A 20001-nucleotide genomic window follows, 5' to 3' on the forward strand; every position below is an offset into this window, starting at 1 on the left:
AAATAAAGTTATTAATGCTATGTTGCTCAATTATTCAATGGCGCTCTTAAACTACTGCTATTGTAAATGGAAGAACTATATCTAATCTATTATTACATTTGTTATTTGTTTCTCATAGATAAGACATTAACTCAAACCACAACAACCGCGTTTTGTCGTTTGTCTCCATATAATTTTCAATAAAATTGTAGAAAAAAAGATTCGAACCTCCATGGTAACACTTTTTTCTGCAGCAATACCTAGCAGTTTACTAAATCCATCCGATTATATCGTAGCTCTGTACAAACCAGCACTAATTTAAGTCGAATGCAAATCTCAATCCTTGACCTTTGCGCTTTCTAATAGGCATTGCACTTACTCTGTTGCACAGCAAACATTAGTTTCGGGATCGACCAGAGTCGGTACGTACGACTAATCACTATTCGATATTTAAAAATAATCAAATTACTAATAACAGAGTCTTCTTAACTTTTATCAACAGATTTTAATCCTACCAAGTGTCTAAAATGAATAATGAGACGACGGCGATGTTTTGTCTTTGAGGTCTTTATTCTGATATAATTACAATCGGAAACCAAATATAATTTACAAAGCATATTATTTAGATCCAAATGCCAGTCCTCCAATTTCTGTATGTTATGTTTGAGCTATCAGCCAGTTAACTGACTTATCTTCTAGTTGAAACCATGAGATAAGTATCTCACAATTTAACCATCTGATAAAAGTTATCTTGTTGTCAGGACTGATCCTAAGTTGTCAGCCCCTCGTGTGCAACGGCATATTTCATAGAGTACATTGTCGATATTTGTTGGGCACTTCCTTTCTCCTGTATCTGTAAGTCAATATCTAAACCCATGCAGTAAATACAAAAAGCAAAATATTGAATATACTAAAATAATAAGGTAAATCCTTATTTTACCGAGGAAATCCTATTTTCAAAAATTGCCAAATAGAAAGTAGTCTTGATCTGCTGCAGCTGGTTCGTCACTGTCCCTGTAATCAAATAAACTAGCATTTTTTCTAACCTTCGAGATACGAAATTCAGGATCTATACCCAAATCTTTAGGAATTGTTGCTGATTCGTCAAAGTCGACGCCAATATCCCTGTAAATGAGAAATATGTATAAAGAGTGGGAAATAATCGACCACAACATTTTGCACTTCCATTCAAAATTCACCATATCGGCCCTAACTGTTGTCGATAAAAATGTTGCTCTTGGGGATCAATAAAACTACTTGAATTTGAATTTGAAATAAAGTGTGTACAGCCGTTAGCCACAACGAGTACCTATATTGGTTTTGCTATGTATACAATACAGTCAGTTTAATTACTGAGACTGAGATTATATATAAAATAAAAAACGTTATGTTAATTTTTATATATTTCAAGTTCAATGATTTTACTCAATGGCGGTAGAAACCACGTCCCGTGGCATCAAATCATAGTGGTGTAAATTGCAGTTCAAAACTCGACATTCCGCTTATAGGATGGCATTTTTCTGACCATCTACGTTACGGTGTATTTTCCCTAAAGTATGTTTTTAACAATTTTTATATAAATAAATAATGGGATTACAAAAAATAATGTGAAACACTCGTAACAGATGGCCATTCTAGCATTAGATTCCTTGGACCACTCGTGCTACCCGCTCTTGTCCGAATTTGGAACTATTGCTAAAATAAAAAGCCTTATGTTGCTTATATTTCAATATACGCTTCATACCTCGGTCGAAAGTACGTACTTTCGTCCCCAACTTTAGGCCCATGTAGTGTAATGCATGCATGTACTTCTCTGAAAAAGTACGGCTAAGAAGAAAAATCGTATACAGTATACGGGTCAAAAGTTGAAATCTCGGTCTGCGCGTCATGATGCCCGAAAAGCAGATTAATTGTAACTGATTAATCAGCACCAAATGTAAGAGAAATTTCACAGTCTGGACTCAAAAATTAACCAGGAACAGGGAGAATTACAAACACCAAAATGTCTGTTGGTCTGCGGGATCAATAAAAATACACTAAGTGTTTATAGCCACAACGAGTACATATTTTGTTTTTATTATACATACAATACATTCAGTTTAGATACTGATACGCTTCCAAATTTGCTTTGTTTATTATATATATATATATGGTGGATAAACACCCCAGATGGGGTAACGCCGCTCTTACGAGCTTTCTAGATCTTTTTTTTTCTTTGTTTCGGGGTAGATCAGGCCCCATTCTCTTCTGTTTATATCTTGTGGCACATATCCTGCCAGGCTCGTCTATCTTTCGTTTTTTCTTGCCAGTTCCACATCCCAATTCTCTTAAGGTCGTCTTTTACCTCTTGCCACCATGTAGACTTTGGTCTTCCTCTTCTTCTAGCACTTCCAGGGTTCCAATCTAATATTGAGTACGATACTGTTTCCTCTCCTGCTCTCCATACATGTCCCAGCCATCTTGCTCTTTGTTCTTTAATTTTTCTTACTATGTCCTCTTTAATTTCTTGTGCTATTTCATAGTTCATTCTTCTTCGGTACTCATTTTCTGTTAGTTTTACTGGTCCTAATATTGTTCTTAATATTTTTCTCTCAACAATTCTTAAGTCTTCTTCTTGCTTTTTTGTCATAGTAATAGTTTCTGCAGCATACATCATGACCGGTCTAATAACTGTTTTATATATTCTCATTTTTGTACTTTTTCCTAGTATTTTGTTTTGCAGTAGTTTTTTGTTAGCGTAATATGCCCTGTTAGCTGCTGTTATTTTTTCTTTGACTTCTGCCTCTTTTTTTCCGTCACTACTTAAGGTTATTCCTAAGTACTTGAATGTATCTACTTCCTCAAAATCAAAATTTCCAATTTTTATTTTCTGTTTACCTCCTATAATACGTTTATCTAGCCTCATTATTTTTGTTTTCTTTTCATTTATTTTAAGACCCATTTTACTTCCTTCTAGTACTATTTCCTTTAGCATTTCTTCCATTGTGTTTCGACTTCTTGTGATAAGTGCTATGTCGTCTGCATATGCTACTGTTTGTCCACTTCTAGTTTTTATTGTTCTCTTGTCTGTTTTACGCATCACATATTCCAGTGCCAAATTGAACAGCGTCGTTGATAAAGCATCCCCCTGTCTTACACCCTGATTTATTTCAAATTCTTCTGTGTTCCCCACTTGTGTCCTTACTGTGACTGTTGTTTTCTTCATTGTACACTGTATTAGTTTTCTTAGTTTGGGGTGTATTCCCAGTTCTTTTAGTGCCGACATGAGCTTACTTCTTTTTATCGAATCAAACGCTTGTTCAAAATCTATGAAGAGTATTTCCACTTCCATTTTATACTCATGCGCTTTCTCCATTATCTGCTTGACCGTATAGATAGCATCTATTGTAGATTTTCCAGATGTAAACCCGGTTTGGTACTGTCCAATTAAGGTTTTGGTTTGTTTTGAAATTCTTTTTTGTATGAGTGTTGACAGTATTTTGTATGCGGTGTTTAGCAGCGTGAGTCCTCTGTAATTCTTACATATCTGTTGATCCCCTTTTTTGTGTATAGTAATAATTTCACCAGTTTCCCAAACCTCAGGCATTTTTTCTTCGATCCATATCTTTTTGATCAATTCATATAGCCGATATTGGAGGTCAAAGCCTCCATATTTTATTAGCTCCATATTAATGCCATCTAATCCAGGTGCTTTTCCATTGCGGCTTTTATTGATTATTTCATAGATTTCCTCTCTTGTTGGCTCATCCGTATTTTCGGTTGCATTTTCTAGATCTTCTATTTGTTAATATTCTTTATCTTGGAGTACTTCGTTATCTGTAAGTATTTCCTTAAAATATTGCGTCCATGTCATTTTGTACTGATGTTCATCTTCCGTAACTTTTCCGTTGCTATCCTTTATGCCTTTTATCTTCCCTTTATTTAACTTATTTTGTTCATTTATGCTCTTATAGAACTTCTTCGAGTTTATATTTATATTTTCCCTTTCTATTTCCTTTATTTTGCTGTCTATCCAATTTCTTTTTGCTCTTGTATTAACGCTTTTTGATTCTTTTCTTAACTCATTATATTTTTGTAAGTCCTGTTGCTTGCCAGTTTGGATCCATTTTAGTCTTGCCCCGTTTCTTTTTTATTTAGTATTTCATGACAATTTTCATTATACCAGCCTTTATTTGTTGTTTTTTCTTTTATTCCGACATGTTCTGCTGCTGCTTCTTTTATACAGTCTTTGATTTGTACCCACTCCGTTTGTATATCATTTGACTTTGTCTGTTCTCTTAATTTTTTTGTTAAAGTATCTCTGTATTTTTTTCTTGCATTTGTGTGGTTCAATTTTTCAATGTTCCATTTCTTTTTTTTTAGCATCTCTTCTACATCTTTTAACCTTGTTTATTATATATAGTATAAAAAACGTTATGTTAATTTTTATATATTTTATGTTCATTTATTTCGATCAATATCTGTATAATATGTTCCACGGCACTGGAATCGTGGTTCAAGTTAACTCGGATTGAAACTTAAATCAAGAGTGGGCGATCTTACTACATTGTTTACTGCAACGATACTTCTTTATTTCTTTTTTCCTTCTCATTCGTGCGATTTCACTCCATCTAATTTACCCACATTAACCTTTGAAGGTACAATGTACTGTTAGTGCAGGAAATGCAATCTAAAATCTAATTGGAGTAAAAGTTGTTTATAACTGGAGTTTTAGAAAAATATATATATAAACGACTTCTTCGATCTACGATTGAATACCGTTGCTAAATCCTAATTTTCGTTTGTGAAGTGAACTAATGTCACAATTAAATTTTTGGTGGAAGGAATTGAACAACCAAATTATTATCAGTATATTTAAGAGGACCGTTCTTCAATTTATAGCTTAAATCAACGAACTGAATCCAAAAATCTACAGATAAATTTATGCTATGAAACACATTTTTTATTTAAACTAGATTTCACAATGAAATATATAATACAATTATATTTGAACAGGGATAAAATTTGGGAAAATGCTACAATAAGTAGTATTGCAGGAAAGAGAGGGCATCTGCATTAAGATTTTTCACTGGTGGTTGTCACAATCTAGAATATTTAAATAGTGCGTTCAAAAAAGCTGCTTATAAATCATGCACAAACCACGTCATTTCCAATTTACCTCAATCCACTCTTCTTTGGACTAGTGAACACCTCATTATAGATACACAAGACCTTACGTCTCGATCTCACAAAATATGTAGACAGGCTAAATGTTGGAGCAAGTGCTCCAATAGTTAAAATATAACCGCCTGAATGTCGAATTTGGGCTTGAAATCAATGCTGAAATGTGGAGGATCACCACGGCTACGACAAGCACGTGCGTTTTGACAAGAATTCACATGGTTGCAGGCCAAAAAAGTGAGTAGAGCTGCACCTCGAAGTTCTTCAAACCAGAAGACAAAGTGGGCGTCTTAAAAATTTTGAATCCCAGCTTTTTAAGGGAGTTTGCCATCGAAATGGATCTATTACCAAAGTTATAACCCGGAACCTCCACTTCTTATCCACCTTTCTCTATCGAGGTCGTTCAACCGGCTTGTGAGAATCTGTAGGCTAGCATTAAAAAACCTGCGTGAGGTGACTTTTCTTCAGCTATTAACACTTAGCATGGAAATCTGTCAACACGGTTCGGATGGCCAAACCCGATAAGGATCAACGACTTCTGTACCCAGCGCAGTCCAATTCTAAATTTCCAATTCGGATTCGGACACTAATGTTACGTTAACTTTAGTAATGTTACGAGGTTTTCTAAGACATGGACCGAAAGCCGGGTACAAATTTCCGAGAACGAAGAATTATTTATATTATTTACAGGTTAAGTATATTATTGCCATTTTCATAGAATAAATTTCTAGAAAACCTTTATGCGATTAAATAATCTAATGTCATCCCGAACACATCGAGATAACAAGTAAACGGTGTGTTTAAATAAATTAAAATGCTAAGAATTAGATAACAGTTTAGTTGTAGACATTAGTGTATAGTTTAGTGAATAGTGAATAGTTTAGTGTACTTAGTGTAAGTGTATAAATCAATTAAGTAAGTAAGTACGAAACACTGTTGTATAAATCTACTCCACCGTATGAAAATCGCTTAAATAAATTGGAAGAGAAAAACAGTATAATACCCCAGTATAATAAGCTGTTGCTTTTTCCGTCTAAAATATTTAATCTAATTCATAACAAACTGCTGTGCTCTTGAATTGAACGGGTTTTTTCATCCACTTTAACGATTTATATGGTTCTGACGCTCCAGAAGCTCCACTACTTACAGTATAAATACATATTATTTATACCAAAACCATTAATTCGTCATTTTTATTTCAATACTTACTTCGAATCCGAATATTGATTTTTAAATTTTTTTCGAAGTCTGAATGCAGAGCCAAGACCAAAACTGGGCCTCGCAAAACTTTACTGGTGGGAAAACCAAAGGATTTTATATTTATTACTTATTGTACGTGTAAAATGTAGAAAACGTAAAAAAGTTACTTTTCTACACCATATTCCAGGGTGTAGTAGAGAATCACATAACCTTTCAAATACGAGTATATATTAATAAAACGAAAAGAGTCATTATGATGTAAAACGAGAACCAAAAAAATATTGTATTGAAAATACGATTTTTGAATATGATTTTATGTTAATTGTAAATAAATTTGAGGCATGGGTGAAATAACAAGGTAAATAAATAATAAAATATTCATCTGAAATTTACCCATAATAAAAATTTGAACATGTATTAACGCTCCGATTTCCTTTCAGATTTGCAAATGTTCCTATCAATTTCTACAAGAAAAAAGAAATTTATTTACTCTTAGGATATTTTGTTGCAACATACCTTTTGTTATATCTGAGTCAGATTCTTTTAAAGATTTCGTGGAAGCTTTGAATCTGTTTCACAATGTGCCTTGTAGTAAAACTGTAGCTGGGCCTCTTTTAAACAACTGTTTTAATGAGTACAAAAAGCAGGTAAAAAATGATCTCGTCCAAGGTGTATTGTTGATTGACGGATGGAAAAATAAAGTGACAAATACTAAAAATGTAGTTATTATGGCTTGTTTAGACAATGGACTTTTTTAGAGTCTTGGTTATCGTATTATTGCGCCGGATCGCCGCATTTGCGAACTACGCCTGTGCCCAACCTGTTCTGAACGGTATTGGTCTTAAATTTACTCATGCTAGCCACAACTAAGGGCATTTTTTGCTCAATATAATATGCTAAATTCTAATGTCGGAAAGTTCATAGTTGATATAATTTTGGTATTTACAAATTGGATAAATCTTCAAAGAAGTGACAGGGCTGGTAATAAAGCTGGAGACTAGCAAATATTCTTACATCTCGTGAAGTATATAAGATTTTTTCTTCTCCTTCAGAATTTGTTCTCTATATTAATGTAATTCAAAACCTTTCGCATACAGCGGACAGCTTTGACCGATTTCTATAGCATCAAAATTATTGTAATTTTATCAACAACGTCAATCTGGGTGTTTGGTATGAAAATTTAACAGGCCATTCTGCTTGTTACGTTTTTTTCAACATTTTGAATATTCCTTTGTTTCCCTATTGTAGCATAGAGTCACTCGAATTCTTCCTCTACCTATCTACACTCCAAATAAAAGTAAATTTGCAGTGATTTCATTCATCATATTCTCTGGTAAGTTTTTCCTTGCTTTTTTTATCTTTGCTCTCACAAAAATCCCACTTATCGTTATTAATTTCCTTTTTATTCCAAGCAAATTTTGTATTATCTATTTATTTGGGAAACAGAACGATTCCTGTCTGACTATATTTTAAAAAATTATAAATTCGTTTTTTTTATATGTTACAGCCCCTTTCATTAAAATCTGTTATTTCTACTGATTCCTTCTTCCGTATTTTCCAACTGTAATCCTGTTTCCTTTCACAATTCATTTTTTTTATTTGCAGATGATAGACTTGAGATTGCGTTGTTGGTTCAATTTGTAGTCCAGTGTTTTGTAGTCCGATGTTAGTAGTTGAAACTCCCACCTGGCAGCTGTAGAACTGCGGGAAAAAAAAATAAAGTGAGTGAGAGTAATTTGGGATATTGATTTATGTAACAGCAAAATAGATATAGAGGAATCAGCTCACTTTGCTTGTTCGCCGCTGCTGCCAAAAATATGGAGGAAGAGGTGTGAAGCAACGTATCAATACTTAAAGAAATGGTGCCATTCAAAAACTGCTACTGCAATTTCCAGGACCGTGCTTTAACGAACATGAACGTGAATATTCTATGCTTCTTACCATGGAAATGAACTTAGATATTTCCAAGTATCCTAAACTTCGAGGATTAGTGAATAAAATGTTCATAATTATTATAATTGAAAGTATTAATGATGACATCAAGTAATATTACTCAATTTTGATAAATCATTGTTAACTTGATATTGTTGATGAAATAAAAAAATTATATTATGTAGTTGAGACTTAACGTTTACATCTTTTACATATCATCCCAAAAGTAGTAAGTTGATTCCAAATAGTGTCAAAATGCGTTATTCACAGTATAAGGAGAAGAAAAAATTGTATGGAACATTTTTATAAAGTTAGCCAAGACATTGAGTGAATAAGTAAACACTCAAATAATCATAAAAGTGAAAATTGTCCTGTACTAAAGTTCCCACATTAACAGCATTATCTATGGTGTTTTCCAGGATCATCGATTAAATCGACACCGATAATTCTGAATAGAAAATACATCCAAAAGTTCATGTAAATATGTCACACCTTGTTATTATATTATTCGAAAAAATATATTTCCTAGCGATTGATGTTATGGAAAATAATAGATGCCATGGTATGTGCTAATACACCCACCCAGAGGCGGGTTACCAATTGTCTTATAACCGTTATTTATCCTTGTTAAAGAAACGTTCTAAGACAAATAAACTAGTTAAAAAATGGAAATCATTCTTCGGTCCAAGCAGTGGATGTAACTTTTTTCTCACATTTATAACATGTGATTGTTTTTTGGAAAATCACTTTTCTAGTTTTCTTCCTTTTGATACCAAATACTAACAGATTCAAAACCTTTACGGATAGTTACGTGACATCAAGTTCTCATCAAAATAACACAAAATAAATAGACTTAAAATTCAAGAAAATTGTATGTAATTGATGATTATAAACACATATAAAATGATATCACTTAACAGCCTTGACTTGGAGATCTAAACCTCACCCCGAACACTGCCAAATGGACTTTTAAGCGATGCACAAGAAGCACTTCGAAGCAAATGGTTGCCCGTTTTTTTTTCGAATAACTACACGTGTAGCCATTATTCCACTAGAGCAACGTAGATTGGGCAAATCTTAATGGTACACAAGCATTTGTTTGTCAAAGAGTTAGTGAAACCAATCACAGAAGACGAATCATTCTTCACCACGACAATTCGAGCTCGCACACATCAGTTCAAACAAAAACGTTTTTGAACAGTCAAAACATCGAATTGATAGATCATAGGTCAGTTTGAATTGATGTGTGAGAGCTCTCATTGTCATTGTGGAGAATGGTTCGTCTTCAGCGATTGGATTCTCTGATTTTTCTTTTTTTTTTCTTCAAAGAACTTGGCTCGTCTTGAAAGACCCATACAGTCGATTGTTGTCGAGGTTTGAATTCATATATATAGATCCATAATTTGTCGCCAGTCACGATGTTATAGACATTTTTTGAAGAGCCGCGATTGAACCTTTTTTACAGCGAGTGAGAATGTATGCGAGTGGAACTAATGCCTAAGTAAGCCTCAATCTCATGGTATGTCACATGACGATTTTGCAATATCAATTTACGCACAGCATCCATGTTTCCTGACACAACAGCCGATTTTGAACGACCCTCATGAAATTCATCCTGTAGCGAAGTGGTGGCTCGAGATGGTGTTCTAATTTCAATATTGGAGCAATTAACTGCGTGGCGTGGCGTGCGACAACAGGAAGCATCATTCAGTATAAGAAGAAAAGTTTTTTGAAAAAATTGATGCATATACTTTAGTTCATTTGAATTCAAAAGATGAAGAGCCCACAAGTCACTCAGAAATCAAGGCGTAATTACAAACACGTTTACAAAGACCGGTCAAATTTGGTCATACTTTAGAAGATGACGAAGCAAGGCAATTGCGGTTCTGTTTCTGATTAGGGGAGCTAATTCTAGAGGACATAAATCAATCTGTTAATAGTACTTTTAATGGTGTCCCGCCTTCTCAAAATTGTTGTAATTGGAGCCAAGGCAACTCCCAGTACCTAATGAGAGCAAGAAGACTGTAGTTAAAAGAAGTATATTTTCAATGTGCCGTTTCATAAAACCAAGGAATCATTCTTCTTTTATTAAAAGATATAATATTAAATAAGTATAAAAATTCTGCAAAAATTTATTGACGTACTTCTTTTACATATTCGACAGATTCATTTCTTTTTACTGATTTGCTAAATTATCAGTATAGTAAAATATAGTTTGGAAGAACGAATGGCATATTCGAATGTTACAACAATGGATTCTTCTGTATGCAGAATACGAGATCTGACTATTAAATAACGAAGCTGCATGCCTAGAGGGCCCCCTTGACGGGTGGGGTAAAAAACGAGTAGTGCGTTGGGTACCTAGATATCTTGTCTATGCACGTCTCAAAACTCGTTTCCGTCACTATTATAGTATTTACGCAGTAGCGGTTTGAAACGAACGAACGTGTTTTTTTCTCTTGCCAAAAATCATGTGTGACGAAAAACAGGAGCAACGTATCAATCTAAAATTTCTCGTTAAATTGAAGAAAGCTCCGACTTAGTGCTATAAATTGTTGCAAGTGACCTATGGGAACAATTCTCTATTCCGTGCACGTGTGTTTGAGTGGTTTAAGCGCTTTAGTGAGGGCCGAGAGAGCACTGAAGAGGATCAGCGCCCAAGTCGCCCTGTGACTGTTTTAACTCCAGAAACAGTGCCAAAAAATCTTCCTCCTGACCAAAAGATCTTGCGTCAACGGGTCTGCTTTGAAAGGGACCCGATTTAAGTGGATGGAAGTGGTAAAGCAAAAAACGGCAGAGCTCCTAAAGGCCCTCACCAAAGGAGAATGCAGCACTGCTTCGATCAATGGAAAAAATGTATGGAAAGATGTGTGGCTAGGGAAGGGCAGTATAACCAGTCTCGTTATTCAATAGCCAGACCTCGTAGAGAAACAAATAGTTTATAAAAAGCACATTAATTATTATTAAGAAATGTTAAAAAATTGAGTTACTTTCGCAGTTCGATAAATTACTAGAAAACAAGTATAGGCAGTTTTTTGGACACTTCTGAAAACGTATTGAAAAATGGGAATTAGAGCTTAATATTAAACCTGCGATTTTCAATTTACTTTTGGTGAAATTACACTAATTCGTGTTATTAATAACAATCAATTTGTGAATTTTTCAGTACAACAAAAATTGAAAATTATAGTTGACAACTGATTTCGAAATCTGGAATATAGGCCTACAAGCTCATTTCAAATAACTTCAACACAATAACTTTTCTTTCAAATTCCGAGTATTAGTTTTTTAAAACTTAAGTTATATCAGGAGCATATCAAGAGATAAAAATTGGAATCTTTCATTTTTCATCTCTTATAAGTATCATTTCACATATTCGAAGAAACATTGTATAAAGAACCTATGATTTACAAAAATCACAAACCCTGTATACAGTTTTATCAACATACAAGGCCAATCAGGACATTGCTCTCCGTGCACACATTATATGAATCATTTCCTTTTATTTCTACGTGTGTCGATGAATGATCCTGACCTACAACAATATTAAATTTCCATGTGGATAACTCCACAATCGTATTTCCTAATAAAATTAAATAACAATGTTTTGAATACTTTTATTTATATGTAATACACATGTTCTTATGTCGAGAACATTCTTGTCGTATTTCAAAATTATTATTACATCATTATAATGTGACATCGCTTTGTCATATTTTAAAACGAAGTGACAGATTCTTAGAAGCTAAAATCATGTTTCACAATACATTAGGTCCTGTCTTCGGCAACTCACGTTGACTTGGCGTCTAAGAAATTGGCAACCAATCAAGTGACTTTATGGGAACTGTACTGAATTAAATATTTACACATAGTTGAACAAAAGTCTGGAAATGTGTTATCACCTCGCCAAAGAGAAGGAATATTTGTGTCAACGTTATCAACAATTAAGATTCATTTCTAAACAACACTGAAAAAATGCACTTTGAAGGAGATTATTAGTAAATCATGAAGTGGGTATTATTCTCACACCAAGGTCTTTGGAAATAAATAATATTAGTTTACAAAATTTAACTTTTTGTTTGTTATAGCGAATCTTGGGGTTGATAATGTTCACTTATGACTTATTTTTACCAGATCACCTCCCAAATTTTGTGAACAGCTCGAGTTACTTTATTATTAAATTTTATCGTTCAAGCCAATGGTCGGCAAAGTGCCTCATGTGGATCTTCAGCTCCTTCGGCTCTGGCACAAATATCTACGTAAGGTGCACTAGAGAGAGATAATCTCTATTGTCATTAGAAAATTTTACAATTATATCGACAAAGGAACACAATTTCATATTTGATAATATAAAAATAGAAAAAATATAAAATAACAATCTGGAGCAACTCTCAGAAATAATCTCGATACATTAAGAAGAGTCAGAAAAGCATGGATTCGTCTTGCTAAATGCTGCATTCAACAAGATGGTGGCCACTTGGAAGAACATCGTTAAATGTAAGGTTGCGTAAACAATTTGCTCATTTTTGTTTTGATTTTCATTCAGTAAAATAAAGATATTTTACTGAACTTACATTTACTTTTTATTGAGGTTATACACATCATTCTCTTCAGAATTGAATTTTCTGGTAAGTTTTATTTGAAAGTTTAATGCAATTATTAGGCATTTAACGAAGTTATTTTAATCCAAACGTAAAAAAAGTTAATTTTGGAGTTACGTTGGAGTTTGTTACGTCAGTTAATGTAATAGTAATTTACGTAACAAGTCTCGAAAGTGGTCTTTTACTGGAAGAGTGGGCAAATTGCAGGGCGAGCCGCAGCCTGCGAATCAAGTAAAGCACCACCCAAAACGGGCATTGTTATACCATAAACTTCATATTATTCAGTTTACATTTTTATAACAAAAACACATGTTCAAGGGCTTCAAACAAATCAAACGTTGCTTTGGTGGCCGCCTTAACAATTTCATCTGGTATAATTTCATCTTCCTTTAATTGACAATCAAATGCATCATTTTGAATATCCATTTTATAATAAATGTCATGTTTTCAACTAAACGGCAAAATATGTAAAGTTATTTTATAGTTTTAAATAATACAAAACTCGGTTACTATAGAAACCAATTTACCACTATCTTAGACTAACTATTTTATTATTTTTTTCATTATAGATAAGCCGGAAAGTAAATAAAAATTCGTCCGGTGACAGCTTTTACCGGACTATCACAATAATTTTCTGGTTCGGTCTGACAAAATGAGATTTTCTGACCTAAAAATAAACAGGAAAGTACTAATTTCTAGCCGTATAGACCAAACAAATTTGCATGACAATTTCAGACCCGGGACATTCAATATGGCTTCTTATTATTAGTGAATCAGCAATCCTGGAGAAATCTATCGCTGACTATAACTCGCTTACGAAGCCTTTTTGGAAGTTTTGTTATACCAACTTTTTTCCTTAATATAGAATCATTTCCCGAGAGATTGGATTGCTATTCCGAAACACCCTGTATATGATATCTCACTTCACAAAAGTTGAATTATGGCATTCTATTTAAACTATGGAAAATTGTAGAATTATGCTACTGAATAATAAGGTTTTTCGAGCAGAAATATCTTAATCAATATTCGGAACTTATTAAATGTATTTACCATTTTTAACTCTGATTGAATAATTTTTTGGCGCTAAGGATGTTGGAATTTTTTACCAGATCAGATGTGGATAAAGGTAAGTGAATGTCCAAATTTTTTCTTTGATAAGGTAGGCATGATAAACCAGAGATGGCTACAAAAAACAGGGTCGACAAAATGTGGGCAATTTCAGCTTGTAAACTGGCGGCCCCAACTTAGTACATCACCAAACGCCACTTCTTAAGGTCAGCTCAGGTCGGATATGAAAATGCCAGCTGGTTTTCCCAAACATAAAAATTGGCGATGTGACAGCACCAGTTTTGCAGACTGGAAATGCGAGCATTAGATAAGTAAATTCTTTAACGCATTTTTGCAATAATAGAGGCGAGCGCCGAGATTACCATCTTGCCTCATCGTTCCTCAAAGTTCCTTTCGGAACCTCGAGCCGTTATTCAATACTGAACAACTTTATCAAAAAGTATAACTATTCCCAGAAGTTTTGAAAAAAATTTGTTCAAAATCAATTGATAATCGGCGCAGTGAATGAATTTAAAAAAAAAATTAGAAGCCCGTTTTTTTCTGTTGTGGGCGGCGGCTCAAGTAGGTAAAAAATGAGTAAGCGCTATAAAATCACGCGCGCGATAAAAATTAATTATATTTCAGCGAGTTTTCATCGTATCTTGATGATTTTTTTTTAATATCGGGTAACTTAAACACATATTATGAATGGATACATCAAAAATAATTTTCCTATAAGCCGAATACGAAAAATTTTCATTTGAAATATACGCCGATTTTATTCAATTTTTTGTAGAAGTTTTCCGACCTGCAAATCATCTTGCGTTATCACACCGCTCTTATTTAAAGTATAAACCCCACGTTACAAAAGGTTTTCAGCCAATTTTTCCGTTCGGGAAAACCGTCTGGTATTTTGTAGCATGAACGGTTTAAAGACTAAAAATCGTGCTAAGTGGTAGTATCCAAGTGCTGGAAAATTGTTTTTCTCAAATAATAAAATGAGTTTACATTGTGAAAGAGAATTTTCCGGACGAAAATTGTATTACCTTTTGTTAATATATCAGAAATCAAGTGATAATAAGAGATTTGGAACAATAAAAACGAAGTGACTAGGTTTTATTTATTGCTAGCTCAAAACGTGGCCTAAAATGTATTCTATTACATCACACGAGTTAAAGCAAGAATATTGTCAAATTTCTTGAACAAAATAAAATACAAAAATGGCAAATTTATGTCGATGTGAAAATGTTGAACATTCTTCTGGGTCAACAAAGTGGTTATTCTAAGTTTTTTATGTATTTGAGGTAGTAGAACTAAACAAGAGCATTGGGTAAGGAGAAACTGGCCCTTAGGAGAAAATATGAAGGCTGGAAAGAAAAATAAAATCTGGAATTCATTAGTAGTTCGACACAAAGTTATCCTGAGCTTCATGAAACAGTTTGCTAAATCACTAGATAAAGAAGAGAACTGCTTTTGATACATTTCCTCACCTTATTATGGAAATGAGTGTGCAATCTATCATTTTCATAAGTGGTCGTAGGAAAAATATAACAACGCACATCTTAGTTGTTATAATGGTCAATATGGTTACTGCAGAGAATCGTGCTCGACAATATGACTCTTGCTCCATCATAAAAACCTCTAATTCTACAATTTTATTTATTTCATTTTTAAATACTTCACTTAATTCACTCTTAGCACTTCTAGACTCAGCTAATTAATTCAGTAGTTTAAAAAATGAAAAGATCTTTGAATTTATCATGTTCTGATATAAAAAAAGTTCCACAACGTGGTTTAGTGGCTAATATGTATCGAGAGTTGAATTTTTTCGAAACCTTTTCAATAATAACTATTATTAAAGGTTTTTTTCCTATACAGTTTCTCAATTTGTAATATGATATTTACATTCTATTCGTTCCGAAATTCCTACCACTTACCGTGAAGATATCTTTTACTTTAACATCTGGCAGACGACACATAAAATTCATATCGTTACACCCGAATAAACTTCGTAACAAATATTTGTTATTCCGCATTTTGAATTTCTGAAAATTAGTAAAAATTGGAAGCAAAAACTTTATCATCTCAAGATAATAATATAATTCAGGTTGTTTCTTACATAAATATACCACCTATTAGAGCAAAAAAACAAGCGAAACAAGTATTTCAAATACGTGAATGTGATTTTTCTGTAAACTTCTTAGTTTCTGATATAAATGGTGATAAAACGCTCAGAACAAGAATATTTTGTTGTGTACATTATCGGAAGATAAAATATGAATTTAAAATATACAATGCGGTATGGAATAAATTCAATTTTACTTACAACTTGTCGATTTGTATTTATAAATTGACAATATACAGTATGAAAATATTATCCCCCTCCAGCACCCCCACTGTATTAACAGCATCCCACGAAAATTTTAAATAAGAAAGGGGATAGTGTGGCACCTTGTTGGGAAGGGATTTTAGTCCTTTGTTCAGCAATATAGAATTTTTTTTTGAATTTGGTGCGATCATAAATGAAAACATTAATTTTTAAGATGTGAAATTCTAATAATGTCTGTATCAAAAGACTTTACGTAGAATTCAGACAATAATGTCGCATGATATTTAGAATATATTTTTTAATGTACTTTTCAATTAAATTAAATGTTCAAAATGACCACCGTTCACTTCTTGACAATAACCGAGGCGATTTTGTAATTCTCGAACATTTTGTATGACCTCAGGTGATATTTTATTAATTTCTTCCGTTATAGATATATTAGAAATAATCAGGTATTTCCATATCTGTTTTACTAAACATAAGAAAAAAATATTTTCGTGCAATTGCAGGCGAAGTCAGTATTTCTCGTTCTCAGTACAGTCCTCGAAATTTAGATAGATAGCGGCCTCGGTGATAACTATTTTTTCGGTACGTAAAAGAGGTATTTCGCGGTCTAAGCATAAAAATAACTACTGAAGATACTAAAATATTAGTCTAAAAGCCAAATAAACAATTGATATGGATCTAGTAGGTATTTGAGCTATTTGAAGTTACTAAAAAACGTCAGTATAATATTTGAGAGCGTATTAAATTTAATTAAGGCTATTACCTTAGAGTAAAATAATAGACACTTCACTTATGATTGGTAGTGGTAGTAAAACAAAAGCTCAAAGGGGGTTTGTGAAATTTTTAATAACAAATACCTTCCCTTGGCAATACGTTTCGCTATCTACAGTTAGCAAAATTGAAAAAAACTTTACTGATGAAAAAAAGTTAGATGTACTTCTAGATATTGAGGAAAATTCGCATAAGACAACTCGAGAACTTGCCGCCGACAATGATGTAAGTAAATCATCTATTTTGAAAGCTTTGCATAAAGAAGAATATCACCCTTATTAAGTTCAGCTGGTTCAGGAGTTGAATGAAGATGATCCTGATAGACGGCAAGAATTCTGTGAGTTGATGATGGACAGAAAGAACGCAGATTTGCAGTTCATAAATAAAATAGTTTTTTTCTGATGAAGCGATGTTTCATTTAAACGGAACGGTTAACAAACAGAACTGTAGATATTGGAGCAGGAAAAATCCTCATAAAGTAAACGTTTTGGCTGGTACAATTATCAATAAAATTATTGGCCCTTATTTTTTTGAGGGCACAGTTAATGCTGAGGTTTATCTACATTTTTTTAAATCCCTTCTTAGTCCTGATGCTAATAATCCAAATGAGATAAATCGAGCGGAGCTCCACTGCATTTTGCACGTACAGTTACAAATTATTTAAACGAGGTTTTTCCCAATAGGTGACTTGGAAGATGTGGAAGGATCGAGTGGCTGGCTAGATCCCCCGATTTGACTCTTCTCGATTACTTCTTATGGGGTTATTTAAAATCTAAAGTCTATTGTAGTAGACCAGACAATATTGCTGATTCAAATGTTAGGATAATGGGAGAAATTAACAAAATAACCCCTGAAGTATAGAAACAGGAAATAGCTGCCAAAAAAAGCCAGCTTCAGCAGAACAAGAAACGCCTGAGCTATTGAGTATGCTGCAGAATATGCAGTTGTTGTGTTCGTAAAAATGTTTTGAGAAATATGAGAGAAAAAATACAAAAAACACATAACAAAATAACATAAAATGAGATAAAATAACGATCCTAGGGTTTCCGAGACAACCTACAATAGGACACCTCTCGACACGGTAACTCCGCATTTCATGAGTAAGTGCTTAGTTAGACATCTGGAACAGCTGTAAAGAACACGAAGGACCACTTGGATTAGACCTTTTCTTGTCAAAGAAGGCAGCGAAAACACACACACAGACACTTCAAGACGTCCAGGCAACCCAGAAGACAAGAGTGTATAGCCAACATAGTAACTCTTAACGAAAAGATAGGATCTTCAGAATCTTCCATAGAACACAGGGTAGTCTACGCACGAAATTGAGACACGAACTTAAAGGGGTGGGTTTTATCACGCGCTCGTGTATGTGTGTGTTAAGATTTTAAGGATGGTTCGACAGTGCTGAACTCTAATTTACCCCACAATTTGAGGAAGGAAGAGAAAAAATTCAAAAGAAGATCCCCTTTCAGACAATTGACAGAATAAAGCATAAAAAGAAAACAATGATTTAATGAAACCAATTGAAAAAGAATATGCCAACACAACTCACACAAAAAACTGTTGTTACTTTTATCAAGATATGGCTAGTATATAATTTATTTATGCGAATGCAAAATAACTCTAAAGAAAATTAATGTTCTAGAAAATGGGTATTCAAGAACATTTAAAATATTCTTCATTATATCGAAAATATCTGTCCATTCCACTCAATTGTCCAAATTTTATCAACCACAGCTATCAATCATCTTATTCTTTTGTGCTTTTCTAATTAATTTCATTAAGGCGACAAATATGGATTGGATATATGAGGAACGATCGAAATTAAATATTGTCATAAATTCAGAAAAACTACAATACGATTAAGAAGATGGGAAATGTTCAATATTTCCACCAATAATGGATATATTTTACACATCAGCACAAGTATTTCAACAACATAGCAGGTGGATTTGGATAATTACAATTGTGGTGGATGTGCCAAATTTACTAGAAACGCTTTTTCGATGTGCTTTGATTAGTTTTTCGTGCTCGCTGTACTGCTAGAATTAACCGGCCCAATGCATACGCGTCACGATAAAGAGAACTCATAATTTTTTTTTTTTCAAATTTTGAATCAAATTGACCAATCATCAGAGAATAAAAAAATTCCAATAGTGAGCAATTAATAAAACCAACGGACTTTCTTTGATCAATTTCTGATCTTTCTGATGGTGTAATTGGTCAATTGAAATTTCACATATGAAGTTCTAAGATTGCGAATCTGAGTTTTAATGTTTTTGATTAGTTTTATTTTGATATTATACCCGATCTTTGAAGGTTTCAAAGAAATAGAAGTACTTACGCAACATCCTAAAAACCCTTTTTTCATAACCCAGCATTAAGACTACGACATTTTTGAGATACTTGCACACATAGACAAAAGTTAAAAACTGACTGAATAAATGCGTTCTATATAAATAAACAATCTTTAACTTAATAATCAGTTATTTTCGTACAACCTGAAACACCAACGTCGGATGCATAAGCGTCACATCCACAAATTTTTGAGAAATTTAAAACTAGAATTGAAAAAGATTTTGCGGTAAGTGCTTTCCTGATTTTTATTCTTGTTATAGTTATAGTTCACGTTAAAACGTTAGGACAAGAATTTTTTGTAATTAGTATGCCAAGTAATACGTCAATTAACGAGGACTAAAAGAGATGTACTGATAATTGAAGCATCTAGCCGAATAGGGGTATAACTTTAGTAGAAAGTTTCGATAGAGGCCGACGTCAGATCAGGACTTATGGTATTGAGATCTTTGCCCATGATATAATATAAAGCTTGCATATCTAAACCACTCCAGATTACACTGGTATCGTCCGCAAATAAAAATAATTTACCATTAATTCGTAAATCTGTGACACTATTAATGAATCCCAAAAAAATTGACCTAAAACTGAACCCTGCTGCTCTCTATATTCAAATTAAGA

The 20001-nt window shown here is 33.3% G+C and overlaps 1 long non-coding RNA gene across 1 annotated transcript; it reads right to left on the reverse strand.

The window, feature by feature from the left end:
• Positions 1 to 543: 543 nt before the first annotated feature.
• Positions 544 to 19531, reverse strand: LOC130442865 (uncharacterized). Its single transcript, XR_008909801.1, has 3 exons — positions 19370 to 19531; positions 1055 to 1104; positions 544 to 993 (listed from the first exon to the last, which is right to left on the reverse strand). It is a non-coding gene; the product is annotated as an uncharacterized LOC130442865 (long non-coding RNA).
• Between the last annotated feature and the right edge of the window lie 470 nt (positions 19532 to 20001).

Source organism: Diorhabda sublineata, chromosome 4 (assembly GCF_026230105.1).
Source record: "Diorhabda sublineata isolate icDioSubl1.1 chromosome 4, icDioSubl1.1, whole genome shotgun sequence".
NCBI lineage: Eukaryota > Metazoa > Arthropoda > Insecta > Coleoptera > Chrysomelidae > Diorhabda > Diorhabda sublineata.